General features: G+C 42.0%; 1 pseudogene; it reads right to left on the bottom strand.

Annotated features, from left to right (window-relative positions):
• The window catches only part of LOC122681129, a 31763-nt pseudogene extending 13351 nt beyond the window's left edge, over positions 1–18412 (bottom strand).
• Positions 18413–19188: the final 776 nt, after the last annotated feature.

Below are 19188 nucleotides of genomic sequence, written 5' to 3'. Positions count from 1 at the left end.
ACGCTTAATTGCTTGCATTTTGTATTATTTTAGGGTTTTGCATTTTCATATACATTTTATTTATTTATTTTGGATTAGAGAAAGGTTTATTGTGGGGCCAAACAAGGAGAACTGGTAGCTCATGCTCAAAACCCCCAAACTCCCCAAAGGTTCTGAGGAGAGGAGAAGTTTTCATAGGCAACATTTGGGGTGAGGGCTGCAGGGTATGTGACTTCTTTCTGATTGGTTGGTGGTGAGGTTATGTGGGTTGTCCTCCAGGAATCTTGTGCTCATCCTGAAGTTACCATCATCTGCCTGAGTGTAGGCCTTAGTTCCGAAAGAAGAACTCAAAGATATTGTATATATTCCTCAAGGAGGAACCAGGACTCTGTCCCAAGTTTGCACTATTTTTCTTGACTGCTCCTACCTTGTTTCTGCATCCCTTCCCTTCCCTGATTAGCACATGTTTGAATCTGTTCGTATACATTTTATTTTATTTTTTAAATTTTTGATTGCACTAAGTCTTTGTTGCTATGAATGGGCTTTCTATAGTTGTGGTAAGTGGGGGCTACTCCTTATTGCAGTGGCTTCTCTTGTTGTGGAGCACAGGTGTAGTTGCAAGGGCTTCAGTAGTTGCAGCATATGGGCTCAGTAGTTGTGGTTCGTGAGCTTTAGAGCATGGGTTTAGTAGTTTCAGCACACAGGTTTCAGCTGTTTTTGTGGCATGTGGCATCTTCCAGGACCAGGATGTGTCTGCTGCACTGGCAGGTGGATTTACTCATTTACTCATAAAATGCATTTACTCATACATTTTAGAGTCTGTTAAGTACTTCAAAAGACCCATCTTGGATATTGTTTTGAATTGCATCGAATTTACAGACCAGTTTGAAGAGAATGATATCCTTACAATATAGTCTTCAGGATACAGTTCATCTATACAGGTTTTCATTATTACCTGCCAAGAATGGTTTATGGTATTTACCATACAGGTCTTGCAGTCTTAATTATATTTTTGATATTATTGTAAAAGTTACCTTTAAACGATGCATTTTTCCTCTTTCTGATGTACAAAAAGTTATTCATATTATACATTAATCTTGTGTCCAGCATAAACATTTCCTTAATGAGTAGTGATGTTGGTGATCTTTTCATATACTTATGTCATATACTTATGTTCATTCTTATGTCTTCTTGGATGAATGTCTAGTCAGGACTTTGTCCTTTTTAAAATAAGATGTTTTGGCTTTTCCTCCCTAATGAATTGTAGGATTTCCTTATATATTTTGAATATAAACTCTTTACCAGATATATGGTTTACAAATATTTTCTCTCATTCCATAGGTTGACTTTTCATTTTGTTGCAGGGAAGAGCCAATTCTTACTCTATGTTGGATCTGTTTCTTTGACTTTAACCTTTGCTTTTGTTATTATATTCATACATAATGGCCTGTCTCAGGGAACCTAGCCTCTCTGCTTGACTATTAAACTAAAGTGCCTTTATTCAGCTCACAGATAAACAATCTGAGCCAGCCCACCTGTGACAGGCTGCAGAAAAGAAGACATTAACACATACCCTCCTATTTTGCAGGATAAATGGGTTTTTTAACTTCCCTTCCTCCCTCCCTTTCTCTCTCTGTTTTATAAAAGAAAGCAGCATCCAGACCAAGACAAGATGGTTATTTTGATACATGAGTCTGCTGACTTTCTGGATAAAGTCATGTTCCTTGCCTTAACACCTCCTCCTTCAGTTAGTTGGCCTATTGTGGGGCCAATAGTGTGAGCTTGGAGTTGGTAACAATTTTGTTGATTGTTTCCTTTGTTGTGCAAAGCTCTTTAATATGGTGTAGTCCCACTTGCTTATTTTTGGTTTTGTTGCTTGTAATTTTGATGTTATATCCAAAATATGATTGCCAAAAACTATTATCAAGGAGGTTTCTTTTTATGCCTTCTTCTAGGAGTTTTACACTCTCAAGTTTGAGAAATGGAGTATTTCCTGCCATATTGGTAAACAAGGATGTCACAGTAACCAGCAGTTGCAGCCACCACGGATGGTGAACTAGTGAACCCTGAAGGAACTCAGGTAGGAAAGAACACCTGCCATCTAGGAGCCATCAGACTGCAGCCATTCCCCGCAGCAAGCCCTGAGGAAACTCATGTGTGAAAACACAGGACACTGGCCCCAGATAGGTGAAGTGCATATCAAAGGAATGATTTTAATGAGCCCAGACTCATGCATCTTCCCAAACATAGAAAAGCAAGGAATTCCTTAACTTGACATGTTTGGTTTCTTTAATTATCTGTGATCTTTTGGTGTCCCAAGCTACCGGCCCTATGTTGCAGAACTCCTCCCTTCACCTCCTTGGAGAAGTTATTACTCAGGAGTATCTGAAAAAAAATTTAAAACCTAGGTGAGAATTTGAAATTGAATTTGCAAAAATCTCTTCTGTTTGGTGTGGCAAAGCACACTCCTTCCCGGTAGGTATATGGCTCTCCTTCAGTCTCATCAATATAAGTTAAAAAAACAAAACAAAACTGGAGACCAATATCCTCTCCTGCTAGGGTTTCATTTCTTAAAATATCAAGGTAACAAGGTTCATTATACCAAATGTTTGTATAATTTCTCTTTTAAAAAGATTATTTATTTGGCTCAACTAAAGAATAAAAGATTCTTTATTATTTCATTGAAGCAGATGGGATCTCTTTCAGTTGCAGCATGTAGGATCTTTAGTTGTGGTATGTGGGATCTAGTTCCCTGACCACGGGTCAAACACCAGGTCCCCTATTTTGGGAGCATGGCGGTCCCAGCCATTGGTCCACCAGGGAAGTCCTGTATAATTTCAGTGTGAAAAAAACTTACATATGCTATAATCAGTGAGATGGATCACAGAGAAAGAGGTGAGGGACTTCGCTGGCAGTCCAGTGGTTAAGCCTCCATGCTCCAAGGCAGGGGGTGCAAGTTTGAAACCTGGTTGGGGTACTAAGATCCCACACACCTTTGGCCCAGCCAAAAAAAAAGAAAAAAGTGAATGATATAAGCTAGTGCTCCAAACAAAGTTCTTCCCACAAATTTTTGATTCCTACAGTGCAATTTTTGTGTAAGTTTTACATTGAAGATGATTTCTCAGATGTAGTCATAAACCCTTACATCAGATGAGTTTTCAGATCAGTAGACTGGGCAAGGAATTCACAGAAAGAAGTTATTTCCAAATCTAAAGCCCAGGATGGGCTGGGTCAGGCCCTAGTCACCTGTTTGCAGATTTCAGACTTCTTGGGTATCTCAGTATATTCAATGTGAAATAAACAAAACAAAGAAAAACCCAGCAGCTATAAAAAAGAATGAAATAATGCCATTCGCAGTAACATGGATGAACCTAGAGACTGTCATACTGAGTGAAATAAGTCACACAGAGAAAAAAAGATATATGATACCACTTATATGTGGAATCTAAAATAATAGTACAGATGAACTTGTTTACGAAACAGAAATAGAGTCACTTGACATAGAAAACAAACTTATGGTTACCAAGGTAGAGGTAGGAATAAACTGGTAGATTGGGACTGACATATACACACAGCTATATATAAAATAGATAACTGGTAGCCTATTACATAGCACAGGGAACTCTGCTCAATACTCTGTGGTGACCTATATGGGAAAGGAATCTAAAACACAGTGTTGCTGTTGTTCAGTTGCTCAGTTGTGTCGACTCTTTGTGACCCTGTGGACTGCAGCATACCAGGCTTCCCTGTCCTTCACTGTCTCCCTGAGTTTGCTCAAAGTCATGTCCATTGAGTTGTGATGCCATCCAACCATCTCATCCTCTGTCGTCCCCTCCTCCTCCTGCCCTCAATCTTTCCCAGTGTCAGGATCTTTTCCAATGAGTCAGCTCTTCGCATCAGATGACCACAGTATTGGAGCTTCAGCTTCAGCATCAGTCCTTCTAGTGAATAGTCAGGGTTGATTTTCCTTTAGGATTGACTGGTTTGATCTCCTTGCTGTCCAAGGGACTCTTAAGAGTGTTTTCCAGCACCACAGTTAAAAAGCAACAATTCTTTGGCCCTCAGCCTTCTTTATGGTTCAACTCTCACATCCATACACGACTACTGGATATCTATCTATCTATCTACATGGATTATATATATATGTATATATATGAGTGGAGACATATATACATACACATAAAGAAGTGGATATCTATGTGTATATATGTATGTATAACTGATTCACTTTGCTATACAACAGATGCTAACACAGGATTGTAAATCAACTCTAATACAAATTAATTAAAAAATAAATATCCTAAAGAAACCCCAAACAAACTAAAAAAACCCATCCCAAGTCTTATACCAAAATATAGACTCTGACTTAGAAGTATGGTTTTAGTTTGTTTTTTTTTTTTTTGAATAAGACATTTTGGTGGTGGTATGGGGTGAAGTTTGAGACATAGTTAACACTTATTTTGTCAAGATACCAATCTAGAAAGCATATGCTATGTGTCCAAATGCAAAAGGCATCAAGGAACCATAGTATCAGGGGAAAAAATCTACACTGGACAAAAGATACGGTTAGTCTACATATTTTGAAACAGTAATTTGAATCAAGGGTAAATGCTGAAAAATCATGCTCAGTTTCATTTATTTCTTGCTTTCTTTTTGGCTGTGCTGACTCTTCATTGCTGTGAGGGCTTTTCTCTAGTTGTGGGGAGCGAAGGCTACCCTTTAGTTGCAGTGTGGGGGCTTCTCATTGAAGTGGCTTCTCTCGCTGTGGAGCACAGTTCTAGGCTGTGTGTGCTCAGTAGTTGTGGTTCCCGGGCTATAGCGCACGGACTCAGTAGTTGCAGCTCACAGGTTTAGTTGCTCTGTAGCATGTGGGATCTTCCTGGACAAGGGATCGAACAGTGTCTCCTGCATTGGCAGGCAGATTCTTCACCGCTGAGCCATGTGGGAAGCCCCATGTTCCCTTTTTCCCAGAGACAAAACGCACCTTCTCCTATTTCCCGAAATAAAATTGTACAGCTTACTATTTAATCTTTCCCCGCAGTTTCAGTTTTCTCTCAGTATAAAGCAACAGTTACATACAAGTAATGAAAGGTCTCTGTGTTAATGTAATAATTCCCCTGGCTCATCCAACGTGCAGTGACGGAATACAGTTTCAAAGACCACAACTTGGAGCAAGTATAGAAGGACTGAAAAAAAAAACCCCAAACACACCACAATTCAAGTTTTAAAATTTGCTCTTAAAATCATTCATAGGACATCTAGGTCATTTTAACTTCTTACAAATGTAAAAGTGTTTGTACTGTCATACGATTATCTGTCCATTATATACATTATCCAGAATGTACTTTATCAGATGCCAATTTGGGGGACTAGACATGAGATTTAATAAGTACTCTATTTCTGGACTTCTCTGGTTGGCACAGTGGATAAGAATCCTCCTGTAAGTGCAGGGGACATGGGTTCTATCCCTGGCCCAAGAAGATCCCATGTGTCCTGCAGCAACGAAGCCTGCAAGCCAACAGCAGCTCCTGAGCCTGTGTGCCCCAAGTACGGAAGCTGCGCACCTCAAGCCTGTGGCCTGCGCTCTTCAACAAGAGTTGAATTGCGATGAGAAGCCTGCGCCCTGCAGTGAAGAGTACCCCCCTGCTCAACCCTCGGCTCGTTGCAACTAGAGAAAGCCTGAGTCCAATAATCCTTTCAGGGTAAAGGATGATGAAACATTTTTTTTTAAAGGAGTCAGTTATATCAGCTAACTTAAGTCATTCAGTCTGCTCTCTCTCTTTTTGGGCCACACTGCATGGCCTGTGGGATCTTAGTTTCCCAACCTGGGATGGAACCTGTGCCCCTTACCATGGAAGTTCAGAGTCTTAACCACTGAACAACCAGGGAAGTCCTTAATCTGCTCTTAGTCTGCTCTGTTTGTGGGATGTTTGGCAGCGTTCTTTCTCTCTCTTCACTGCATTTTAGTAGAAACCATCTCCTGCTCAATTTTGCTAATCCCAAATTTCTCTCAGTTCAGTTCAGTTCAGTCGCTCAGTCGTGTCCAACTCTTTGCGACCCCATGAATCACAGCACGCCAGGCCTCCTTGTCCATCATCAACTCCCGGAGTCTCCTCAAACTCATGCCCATTGAGTCTGTGATGCCATCCTGCCATCTCATCCTCTGTGGTCCCCTTCTCCTCCTGCCCCCAATCCCTCCCAGCATCAGGGTCTTTTCCAGCGAGTCAACTCTTCCCATGAGGTGGCCAAAGTATTGGAGTTTCAGCTTCAGCATCAGTCCTTCCAATGAACATTCAGGACTGATCTCCTTTAGGATGGACTGGTTGGATCTCATTGCAGTCCAAGGGACTCTCAAGAGTCTTCTCCAACACCACAGTTCAAAAGCATCAATTTTTCGGTGCTCAGCTTTCCTCACATCCATACATGACCACTGGAAAAACCATAGCCTTGACTAGAATGTTCCTTTTGGGGAAAATTGCCCCTGGTTGAGTGTCTTGGCCAGAGACACTGATTTCCAGATCACCTTAATCCAATGAGTCATTGTGATGGTTCAAACCTAAGTTAATATGCCCTGTAAAAGAGTATCTATTTCTATTTCATCTTACTTTTAGGATAAAAGGACTTTGATGTTCATTTCAAAAACTCTGGTGTTCCCTAGAGCCTCCCCTTCCCACCTTAGCAGGCAGGTATCGACAAACATGACGAGTATGCCAAATCTGCCATGTCATTTATGACTGTAAATGAGGCTTTGCTGGAACACACCTCCACTCATTCATTTATATATTGTCTATTTTTTTGTGTGTGTGCTAAACGGCAGGCTTGAGTACTTGTGACAGAGATCAGATAGCCTGAAAAGTCAAAAATATTTACTGGCTGATCCTTTCCAGAAAAAGTTTGCCAACTCTTGAGGTAAACCTTTAGCCTCTATTTAATTATACTTTTATATAAATTGTAATTCTTGGAGACATCATGATGGAATGACAAGGGTGCTCTCCAAGGGATTATAGTCTTCATGTATTCATATTCAGTCTTCTCCAGGGGGACAGAAAATAGAAAGTAAAAAGACAATTGTCTTTCATTCTGTCCCCCAAGTATCATTATTAACTTGATGTAGCCTCACCCTGCTGCCCCCCAGGAATTGAGGACCTACTGATCTGTCACAGTCTCAGCTGGGGGTGGACTGGAAAGAGAATTTCTAGCAGTTGTCAACAGTATATTCATAAGTGTCATTGTCTTTCTTGGCCCATTTTATTTTGGCCATTATTGTACCCAAACCCTTGTCCCCCAGCTTCCCAACCTTTACTCCCTCCCCAGGAAAAGCTGGACCAATCTATGAGCGCATCTCCTAAATTCCCCATTCTCGTCACTTCTTCTTTAATACATTCAATCAACTCAGGGAAATCAGTCCTGAATATTCCTTGGAAGGACTGATTCTGAAGCTGAAGCTCCAATACTTTGTCCACGTGATGCAAAGAACCGACTCATTGGAAAAGACCCTGATGCTGGGAAAGATTGAAGGTAGAAGCAGAAGGGGACGACAGAGGATGAGTTGGTTGGATGACATCATCAACTTGATGGAAGTAAGTTTGAGCAAGCTCTGGGAGTTGGTGATGAGCAGGGAAGCCTGGGGTGCTGCAGTCCATGGGGTTGCAAAGAGTCAGACATCACTGAGTGACTGAAGTGAACTAAAACTCAGGCTGGGGTAAAATATCCTTTCATGAGATTCCATCCTGGAATATTACTCAGCTATCAAAAAGAATGAAATAATGTCATTTGCAGCAACATAGATGAACCTAGAGGTTATCACACTAAGGAAAGTAAGTCAGAAAGAGAAGGACAAATACTGTATGATATTGTTTATATGTGGAATCTAAAATACAAACAAATGAACAAATCTACAAAACAGAAACAGACAGACACAGAGAATCGACTTGTGGCTGCCTAGGGGGAGACAGGGTAGGGGATATCTGTATCTATACATATATATCTATATATACAAGTATCTGAGTCGCTTTGCTATACAGAAGAAATTAACACTATATTGCTATATTAACAATATTTACTATAATAAATCAACTATACTTCAATAAAATAAAAAAAAGGAAAGGTAAAGAAAAAAAGAAATTCCATCCTGGAAGGTCAGTCCCTTTTGTGTGGTATATGTGCCAGGTTTTTTTCAGTCCAGCCTTGTCTCCCTCCAAGCAAGTCAAGGTGCTTAGAATGTATTAGTTGAGGAAGGGGGTGATAATCCATTTCCCTTCTTTCTTTTTAAAAATTTCTTTATTTGGCTGCTTTGGTCTTAGTTGTGGCATGCAGTATCTTTGTTTCAGCACATGGACTCTCTAGTTGCTCATGGGCTTAGTTGCTCCACAGCATGTGGGATCTTAGTTCCCCAACCAGGGATTGAACCCATGCACCCTGTGTTGAAAGGTGGATTCTTAACCACTGGACCACAGGGAAGACCCTAACTCTTTGATCTTAACTTAATAGGCTCTCATTGCAGCTCAGTAGCCTCTGATCCATCTCTCCCAAGTCCTCCCCACCCCCCACTGTGCGTGTCCTTGGTTCATGATGTGGTCATGAAGCCTTGAAGGCTGGCTGCAAGCAGGTTACTTGCAGTGCAACACCTGATTGAGATTTCTCCTTGAGCTCAAATATGGGATCAGTTTGCCTGGTGAGTACAACAGATTGTCAGTAGGGATTGTCCAGATGTGAACACAGTACTACCTTAAGGCCTTCATTAGGGCATGTAGTATTGATTCCGTGCCCCCTCAGCCTCCACCCCTTCACCCCGGGTAGGGACAACGCTGCCTGCCTCCATGCTTGGATGAGGCTACTCCTTCCTGACTCATCCTGGCAGGCAGTGAGCCTTGAGAAGAGCACACGAGTGGCCTGAGGCTTAAGCTGCATGAGTTTCATGGTAAATTAGCTTTTGCAGCCAAGCTCAAACTCTATTTGCAAGTCAGATCATGTTGGGGAAAGTGGTCTCAAATTTATTGCTTCTCTGGAATTCCCTGGTGGTCCAGTGATTGGGACTCGGTGCTCTCATTGTGGAGGGCTTGGGTTTATTCCCTGGTCAGGGAACTAGGATCCTATAAGCCACAAAGTGTGGCCCAAAGGAAAAAAATATCTATTTCTACCCAATATCTCTCTAAAAGTGGACTAAGAAAAACAATAGTGTGAAGTCTTATGGGGAAAAGGGAGGGGTAACATACCCTTTTTTCCTTCTGGATTCTTTTTCTCTTTGACAGTCAATTTTATGATGTTTCGTAGTCTCCCTCGTGGTTCTGTCATACTTTATTACCCTTATATCTTCTATGCTCTGTCTTCCTTATATCAGCTAAATTTATTTTTAAAAATACAATGTGTTATAAGTCTTGGTAAGCTGCCTTAAACCCTTCTGAAACTAGGTTGAATAGGAATAAATAAATGAGTAAACCCATAAGCTAGCTTGAACTCAGTCTTCATAATAAAATCATTTTTATTATTTATTTATTTTATATTTTTATTTTTGTCTGCACTAGGTCTTTGTTGCTGCACGCAGGTTTTCTCTAGTTACGGTGCATGGGGTTCTCATTGCTGTGACTTCTGTTGTTGTGGAGCACAGGCTTTGTTGTCCCAGGCTATGGGGGATCTCCGAGGACCAGGGATAGAACCTGTGTCCCTTGCATTGGCAGCTGGATTCTTAACCACTGGACCACCAGGGAAGTCCCCTAAATTATTTTTTTTTAGGGTAACATGCTGCTTGGAATGTGGAAAGGGTGAAAAGGGGCTTTGGAGACTCAAGGTCACCTCCTTGGTTCATTAGCTTCATGGCTGGGGACCTGGCACATCCTGTTCTGCCCCCGTGGCTGACAGGTAGTGAAGTGGGATGAGTGGGAACTAAACGCAAGTAGAGCTGCCAAGAATTTACTTAAAAGAATAGTCTCATCTCAGAGAAGCCATCTCCCTCTTTCTCCTAATAGCATCAAGGAGGAGGTTCATCTGAACCCTTCTTTGAGCTTTACTTGCTTCTCCAGATGACTAGAAAAGATTGTAAGAGCAGTAGTGAGATCCCCAGGAGAGGCTATATTCATGCCTTAGCCTGTACCCTGAAATAAAATTAGAAGTGATTCAGTTACATATATATATACAACTTCTAATTTCTCAGTTCAGTTCAGTCACTCAGTCATGTCTGACTCTTTGCAACCCCACGGACTGCAGCACGCCAGGGTTCCCTGTCCATCACCAACTCCTGGAGCTTACACAAACTCACGTCCATCGAGTTGGTGATGCCATCCAACCATCTCATCCTCTGTCATCCGCTTCTCCTCCTGCCTTCAGTCTTTCCCAGCATCAGGGTCCTTTCCAGTGAGTCAGTTCTTCACATCAGGTGGACAAAGTGTTGGAGTTTCAGCTTCAGCATCAGTCCTTCCAATTCTAAATTTCTTATATATGTTGGGGCTTCCCTTGCGGCTCAGCTGCAATGCGGGAGACCTGGGTTTGATTCTTGGGTTGGGACGATCCCCTGGAGAAGGGAGAGGCTACCCACTCCAGAATTCTGGCCTGGAGTCTAAGCCATCAGGGAAGCCCATGTTTATGTATATAGAACACACACACACACACATTCTTTTTCATTGTGGCTTATCACAGGACAGTGAATATAGCTCTCTGTGCTCCACAGTAGGATGGCTTCCCTGATAGCTCAGTTGGTTAAGAATCCGCCTGTAATGCAGCACACCCCAGTTTGATTCCTGGGTTGGGAAGATTCGATGGAGAAGGGATGGGTTATCCACTTCAGTGTTCTGGCCTGGAGAATTCCATGGACTGTATAGACTATGGGGTTGCAGAGTCAGACATGACTGAGCGACTTTCACTTAACTACATTAGGACATTGTTGTGTTATCCATTCTGTACATATTAGTTTGCATCTGCTACCTTCAAACTCTCACTCTATCCCTTCCTCACCCTACATTCTCTTTACTCTTAGTTTTGCTCTTTTGGACTGTAATTTCTTTGGTATTCAATCATTACCATCGCCATGGAGAATACCTTGTTAACATTCTTTCACATTATTTAAATGATGGGGATCTGAGAAGTACAGCCTTCTTCCTTGTTCTCCAGCTTTGATCTTTCTAGCTTCCCTCCATCTTGCCCATTGCTTCTATTACAATGTTCATAAACACTGTTCATACTATCATGCTTTTCTAAAATTTTTTGAGTCACGAAAAGGAGCATTTCTCACTTTTGAAATGCAAAGTATGAGTACACTGGATTCATTATCCTTCTGTAGTATTTAAGTTACTCTCTTTCTTGTAAGCCTTATCAAATATAGGCTTTTTATTACACATCTACTTTGGTACAAAGACTTTCAGGTGAACAGACTACTCTCTCTGTACTTCCTATCTCCTTGACTCTGGACTTGGTTTGTTATTTGCTTTGGTCAAGTTTGAAATGTGCTTGGAGAATTGAAATTTCCTCCTTTGACTTCTGCTTTTTTCCATGAGAAGAATGTTTCTTGAGAAACCACTGGTCCCAGAAGAATGAGAAATGTATAGATCAAAGTGGACCCTCCCCTCAGCCTGGATTCAAGCTCAGCTAAACCCAGTTTAGGTAGTCAGATGTCTGTGTTTCTGCTGATATGTGAGAAACTTCTATTGTTGCTTGCCACTGAGATTTTCTTGGTGAGGGATGATGTTGCTCAGCAATGTTGACTAAACCACTCATGAAAAAAATTATGATTTAAACATTACATACACACACAGTATAAGATAGTAGGAGATGGGAAAGAATTAACATACATAGACCCATATATAATATTAATGATATATATATTTATAAACATCCATGATACAGCAAGAAGGAGAATGTTATGGTTCACTTTTCTGACCAGAATGTTGTGGCTGATATTTTTGATCTTTTCCTCATGCTATTCATCCACATTCCCTTTGTTTTCATCCAGCAATGTATCAGTGGGTTTGTGTGTGCTTTTTTTTAAACCTGGTAGAATTCTCACTCCAAATTCTCATATCTGAAGCTTGCGAGACTTTCATGGTTCTGTCTTTATTGGTTGCTGTAATCTTCTATTACATTAGACCTAGAAGTTTCCTATGTTCTAGGTCTAATTCTTACCTTTGTAGTTTAGCAGCAGTAGGCTACCCACTCCAGTATTCTTGCCTGGAGAATTCCAGGGACAGAGGAGCCTGGTGGGCTATAGCCCATGGAGTCACAAAGAGTTGGACATGACTGAACAACTTAGCATAGCAGTCCTATTTCTTTTTTATAATAGTGATTGGCCACTACAGTCAACAGGGAAACCCCTCTTGATTCGTTTAGTGAAATGAAGAGCATGAAATGGCCACTTGGCAATCTTACCCCTTCTTCCAAGTACAGTTTTGTGAGCCTTGGTGGAGGAATTCCATCCTGGGATGTTAAAAAAAAACTGCACAACACCCAAGTTGGTAGATCACAGTGGCTATTGCTGGAGACATTCTTGGATCCTTAGAAGAAAAATCTGTGTTAAGACACAAGGGAACGCTCTCGCCTTCTGAGATGGGCCGCTCTCTGTCTGTGGATCACGTTTCTCCCAGAGCCATTCTTGCCTTTTAAGATGACCCACATTCTGTTTGTGGAATGTGTGTCTCTCTAAATAAACCCACTCTTTACCTAAAAACAGAAAATCAAAGGAGAACTGGGAATCCTGGATTGATGAGTCTTTGGAAGCCATTCAGTCTATCTTTCCTCAAGGTATGTCAACAAACACCGGGTGCACCAGGTCAAAGGGGTGTTTTTCATTTCCAGACTGCAGCCTTCTCTAATGGGGTGGTTAAGGGGCTAAGTCCTTCTGTAATTGCCCCTGGCAACACACACAAGGAGTCCAGAGCTGGAAGTCTTCTTGCTGAAGTTCTTCCTAAATGTCTCAAGCCTGGCTACTTCTCTGTTATTTCCTTGGCTCACAAGAAATCTGGGGCTTCCAAGTCCTTTCAGACTCTGGAAGGCAGTCTTCTTCCTTTGCTTCTCACTGTCTAGGTGAAACAGAGCAGGACCCTACGGTCCTTCCACCAGGGTCCTCTGCCTGCCTTTTGTCTGCAGAAAACTTTAGTCAAAGAATAAGTTTAATCAGAGAAATGAGAGCATGTGGAAATGAAGTAAAACAGTCCAATGAGACCAAATAATGAAAACGTACTCATTAAGCATAGTCAAGGACCTTTAGTTCCTTCTTAAAGGATATAGATAATATTCTGAGCCGTGTTCTGTGAGCTATCTATAAGACAGCTCACTAAAACAGCAGGTGGAAGAAATTAACTACATGATGACAGACTGTACCCACGACATCAGCTGCCACAATTCTGAGAACTGGCCTCAAAGAAATGGGAATAAATGCACCTTGGAACCGAAGATTGCTGCTGCTGCTAAGTTGCTTCAGTCATGTCCAACTTTCTGCGACCCCATGAACTGTAGTCCCCCTGCAAGCTCCTCTGTCCATGGGATTCTCCAGGCAAGGATACTGAAGTGGTGTGCCATGCTCTCCTCCAGGGGATCTTCCCTATCCAGGGATTGAACCTGTGTCTCCAGCATTGGCAGGCAGATTCTTGACCACTAGCACCATTGGGGAAGCCCTGGAACTGAAGATTAACTGCACCTAAAACAATCAGGAATGACGCTGGTCAGACCGCTGATGACCAGTTTGAAGATGACTGTCAGAGATCACTGTGCTGTTTCTGCATGTAGCCCCCCCCCCCCCCCCCCCCCACTTCTGTCTGTAAAAGTTCTTGCTCCACTGGTTGCCAGTGGCAGGGGGGAAGTCAGCCTTTGGAGATGCCCACCCTCCCCCTGAGTTGTCAGCATCTGAAATAAAGCAAACTTCCTTTTCCACCAACCTGGCCTGTTTATTGGCTTTTGAGCAGCGAGCAGCTGGACCACACACCTTTTAGTAACATAGGCGAGAGCCTAATGCCCCCCAACTTCAGGAAACACATCTCAATCTCTTCCAAGCATTCTTCCATGCTCTGCTTGGATAGCAACAGTGGTAGGGAGTCTCATGTCTCTGCAGGTCAGCATGGGGCTGGAATCTCTTCCCTTCTAGCACAATATATCTTAATACATCTATGAATGGTTAGTTTTTTAAAAAGTCTCTGATTTGGTGTGCTGGAGGGAAACACAGCATGCTAGATCTATGACATCCCTTCCAAAAACATATTCATCAACCCTCTCTATATTGAGGCTCTAAACTTCTCTCTGATGGCTGAAGTTGAGTGATGGTCATTGGACCATCTGACCACTTCTAAATGGCTTCCTCTTTAGGTATTTAATAATTCTCTTTAGAATGAATGGGCACTCTTCAATGATTGTCTTTTTAAAAAAATTGAAGTATAATTGACCTGTATGCAGGTCAAGAAACAACAGTCAGAACCGGACATGGAACAATGGACTGGTTTCAAATTGGGAGAGGAGTACGTCAAGGCTATATATTGTCACCCTGCTATTTAACTTATATGCAGAGTACATCATGCAAAATGCCGGGCTGGAGGAAGCACAAGCTGGAATCAAGATCGCCAGAGGAAATATCAATAACCTCAGATATGCAGATGACACTACCCTTATGGCAGAAAACAAAGAGGAACTAAAGAGTCTCTTGATGAAAGTGAAAGAGGAGAGTGAAAAAGTTGGCTTAATGCTCAACATTCAGAAAACTAAGATCATGGCATCTGGTCCCACCACTTCATGGCAAATAGATGGGGAAGAAATGGAAACAGTGACAGACTTTATTTTCTTGGCCTCCAAAATCACTCAGATGGTGATTGCAGTCATGAAATTAAAAGATGCTTGCTCCTTGGAAGAAAAGCTATGACAAACCTAGACAACATATTAAAAAGCAGAGACATTACTTTGCCAACAAAGGTCCGTCTAGTCAAGACTATGGTTTTTCCAGTAGTCGAGTATGGATGTGAGAGTTGGGCTATAAAGAAAGCTGAGCACTGAAGAATTGATGCTTTTGAACTGTGGTGTTGGAGAAGACTCTTGAGAGTCCCTTGGACTGCAAGGAGATCCAACCTGTCCCTCCTCAAGGAGATCAGTCCTGGCTGTTCATGGGAAAGACTGATGTTAAAGGTGAAATTTCAATACTTTGGACACCTGATGTGAAGAGCTGACTCATTTGAAAAGACCCTGATGCTGGGAAAGATTGAAGGCAGGAGAAGGGGATGACAGAGGACAAGAGATGGTTGGATTTGAGCAACCTCTAGGAGATGGTCAAGGACAGGGAAGCCTGGTGTGCTTCCATGGGGTCGTGAAGAGTTGGACACAACTGAGTGACTAAATAGCAACAACAACATAATTGACCTACAAAACTGTGTTAGTTCCAGGTGTACAACATAGTGCCTCAATATTTCTATACATCACAAAGTCATCAGTCTAGTTACCGTCTGTCACATACAAAGTTTTTACCAAACCATTGAGTATATTCCATGCTTTACATTTTATCTTTGAGATTCATTTATTTTGTAACTGGAAATTTATACCTTTTATCTTCTTCATCTATTCCACTCATTCCCCCACTGCCCTCCCTGCTGGCAACCACTTGTTTGTTCTGTGTATCTATGAGTCTGTTTCTGCCTTGTTTCATTGCTTCATTTGTTTTTAGTTTAATTTTATTATTTCTTCTTCCAGTTTTGTCAAGTTATAATTGACATGCATCACTGTATAAGTTTAAGGGGTACAGCAGAATGATTTGACTAATCATGAAATGATTAGTACAGTAAGCTTGGTGATGATCCATCATCTTATATAGATACTAAATTAAATGAATAGAAAAAAGATTTTTTCTTATAATGAGAACTCTTGATTTACTCTCAACAACTTTCATATATAACATAAACAGTGTTAATTATATTTATCGCATAGTACATTATACCCCTAGTAATTATTTATCTTGTAGCTGGAAGTTTGTACACTTTGACTTTATATATGTATTTGGCTGTGCTGGGTCTTTGTTGCTGTGCAAGGGCTTTCTCTAGTTGCCATGTGTAGGGGCTACTCTCTAGTGGTGGTATGAGGGCTCTAGGATTCATGGGCTCAGTAGTTGTGGTTTGCCAGCTTAACCACCCCAAGATATGTGGAATCTTCCCAAACCAGGGATCAAACCCATGTCCCCTGCATTGGCAGGCAAATTCTTAATCACTGGTTCACCAGGGAAGTTTGATAGCTGTCGCTTGAATGGGTCAACCTTAACGTGAGAGGAGCAGCTCACTAGGTCAACTTGAACACATCTGGTCAACTCACGGTGCTAAAGGAGACTGCAGAGTTTTCTGAACAGTTTCCAGCTCTTAGGCAGGGTTTATCAGGGATCCGCAAGTAAAGAAGGGTGTCATATAAGAGAGGGGTAGGATATGGAATTGTGATACATTTATCTTGGGAAAAGTTCATTTGGAGGAGATGTGATTGGGGCGACATTGAATGGTGGGACTAGGTGACCACAAATTTCCAAGTTGGTAACATTTACATGGGACTTGCAGAGAGAAGCGACATCTTTCTTAGTTGCTGGAGGTTTAGTAGAGAAATCGAGATCATTGTTAAATTAGCTGAGCTTTTATTTGATTTAATCACACAGTCTTTCAGGGATGGAGTGCTTTTCATAAATATGCCTTGATCCATCTTAGAAGCTATTGCAAACATCAGACACACGATACTTGTCTTTGAGAGCTAATGTATATGGAACCTAGAGAAAAATTTTTTAAGAAACATAAAGTTTAAGGTAGAATGTACACTTTGATTCCTTTATAAAACAAGAGTTTTGGACAAACAAGGAATTGGGATTACTGAATAATAATAGTCACATTTTCCTTAGACTCTCTGCCAGGCACTGTGGCATATGCTGTTACCTGTCTCATCTCATTTTGCCTCATGACACAATTCATCCATTTACTGATGAAGAGATTGGAACCCTGAAAACTTGGAGATACCCAGTGTCACCAGGTCAGCAAGCACAGAGCTGGGCTGAGTTCCACAGCAGCCAGGACCCCTAGCCCTTACTCCCTCCTAGTCCCCCTTATGAACGGGATATTTCCACACTTCTTTTTTGCTTGTTTTTCATTCTATTTCTATCTTCAAAATCAAGTATAAATGAGTCTTTAAGGAAAAGAATTTGCAAAACACCTGAGTCCAGCAGACAAAAATTGAAACAGACAGCTCCATTTGAATGCTTCTGGGCTAGCCAGTGAAGATTTTCTTTGGGAGAGGAATTGATGAAATGTTAGGATTAGACTACACCTTGCCAGCCTGCTTCTCATCCTCATTTGAAGTCAGAATTATGTCCTTACTACGGGCTTCCCTGGTGGCTCAGATGGTAAAGAATCTGCCTGCAATGTGAGAGACCTGGGTTCAATCCCTGGGTTGGGAAGATCCTCTGGAGAAGGAAATGGCTACCCACTGTAGTATTCTTGCCTGGAGAATTCCATGGACAGAAGAGCCTGGTGGGTTACAATTCACAGGGGGGCAAAGAGTTGGACATGACTGAGCAACTAACACTTTCACTTTTCACTATGTGCAAGGCATGGTGTTGGGTTAAAGGGTACTGTGGCATAGAAATCAGACACAGTTTCTACTTTTAGGAAACTCATATTCTAGACAAAGAAAATACTAAGGTAAACAATTACAGTACAGTGTGATAAAGTAGAAGGTAGGGCCACGATAAGGTTCTGTGAAAAGACAAGAGAACCATTCTGCCTGGGGTGGATTGGTGAAGCTTCCATGGAGATCTTTTTCTTAATATGAAACTTGAAACATGATTGGGAGTTTGTTGAAAAAGTGGGAGAAAGACATTCTGGGCAGAAAGAAGAGCTTGAGTTAGAGGATAGCTGGAGAGAGAGTGGCTGGGGCATTGGCAAAAGATCAAGTTTAGTGAGGCAGGTTTCTAAGCCTGAAAGGGCTTAGAAAGGAGTATGAGCCCTAGTTGACAGCTGGATGAAAGCATCAGTGGAAACATTCAGTGGAAATAGGAAGTGTGAGAATCTACTCAGTAGAAATGAACTAAATCGCTCACAGCGACAATCCTCTGGGCTTGTCACCCCAAGCCTCGGGTTTGTAATCCAGCTCCACCACTGACCGGTTGGCTAATGCTGAGATTATTACTTTAACTCCACAATTCTCGGTTTCTTTGTCTGTAAACTGGGTATTATTGTTGCTGTGAGGATCCCGTGAGATGAAGGACATCATGGCTAAAAATGTTAGTTCTCATTGACAAAGTTGGAAGCCCTTACAACACCCAGCAGAGCCCAGGTTTCCTGGAAGACTGTGATGGGATCTGCCTGGTCTATGCTATCCTCCATTCCCTGTCTCCACAGGAAGCTCAACACTACCTTTTCTGGGAATAAGATCAGTATTATTTTTCAGGCTCTCACTGGCACTACCATCTCCTACCTTGCCTGAACTTCCCAGCCAACACAGGGGTCTCCATGGTAGGAACTGTCAGTTGAGGGGAACCATTCTGCAGAGGACAGGCTGCAGGGTTGGGGACAGCAAACATGGTGACACAAGGATCTAACAGATCTGAAAGTGAATGCTGCACGGGTCCTGGACTAGGCTACAGTGTTGATGCATTGGTTGCTGGCCAGTGTGTGACTCGGGAAGTTAATTATTATAAGGTGCAGAGGAAGTCAGCATGGCTGGCTCCTCAGGACCTGAGCAACTGTGGTCCACATGCACTTCAACACCTTCACTGGCCTCTGCTCGCTACCATTTATCTAATGAGTACAGAGTTTCTAAGCTGAAATACCAAGGTTCTAACTTGGAAACTCTGTTGACTTCAGAAGGGCTGTTAGAAGACCCTAAGTTCCTCATTTCCCCCCAGACAGCCTGAAAAAAAAAATGCTACCAAGATGTGAAGTGAAGTGAAAGTCGCTCAGTCGTGTCTGACTCTTTGTGGGTAGCTGTTCCCTTCCAACCCAGGGTCTCCCGCATTGCAGGCAGATTTCTTTACCAGCTGAGCCACAAGGGATGCTCCCAAGATATGAAGAGTAGCTTTCTTTTGATGGTGGAGTTACAGAAGACTCCATTTTTCTCCCCTTTCTTGTAATATTGGTAAAACAATAAAGATAATTCCACCCCCCTCCCCACACACACCTTTTGCTTTGGCCAAGCTGCAAAACATGTTGGATCTTAGTTCTCTGACCAGGGGTAGAACCCGTGCCTCTTGCAACAGAAGCGTGGAATATTAACAACTGGAATGCCAGG

The sequence above is a fragment of the Cervus elaphus genome, chromosome 23 (assembly GCF_910594005.1).
Source record: "Cervus elaphus chromosome 23, mCerEla1.1, whole genome shotgun sequence".
NCBI classification, from domain to species: Eukaryota; Metazoa; Chordata; class Mammalia; order Artiodactyla; family Cervidae; genus Cervus; species Cervus elaphus.
Note: the sequence above shows the minus strand (reverse complement) of the source record. Positions and strands in the feature narration are given on the sequence as shown.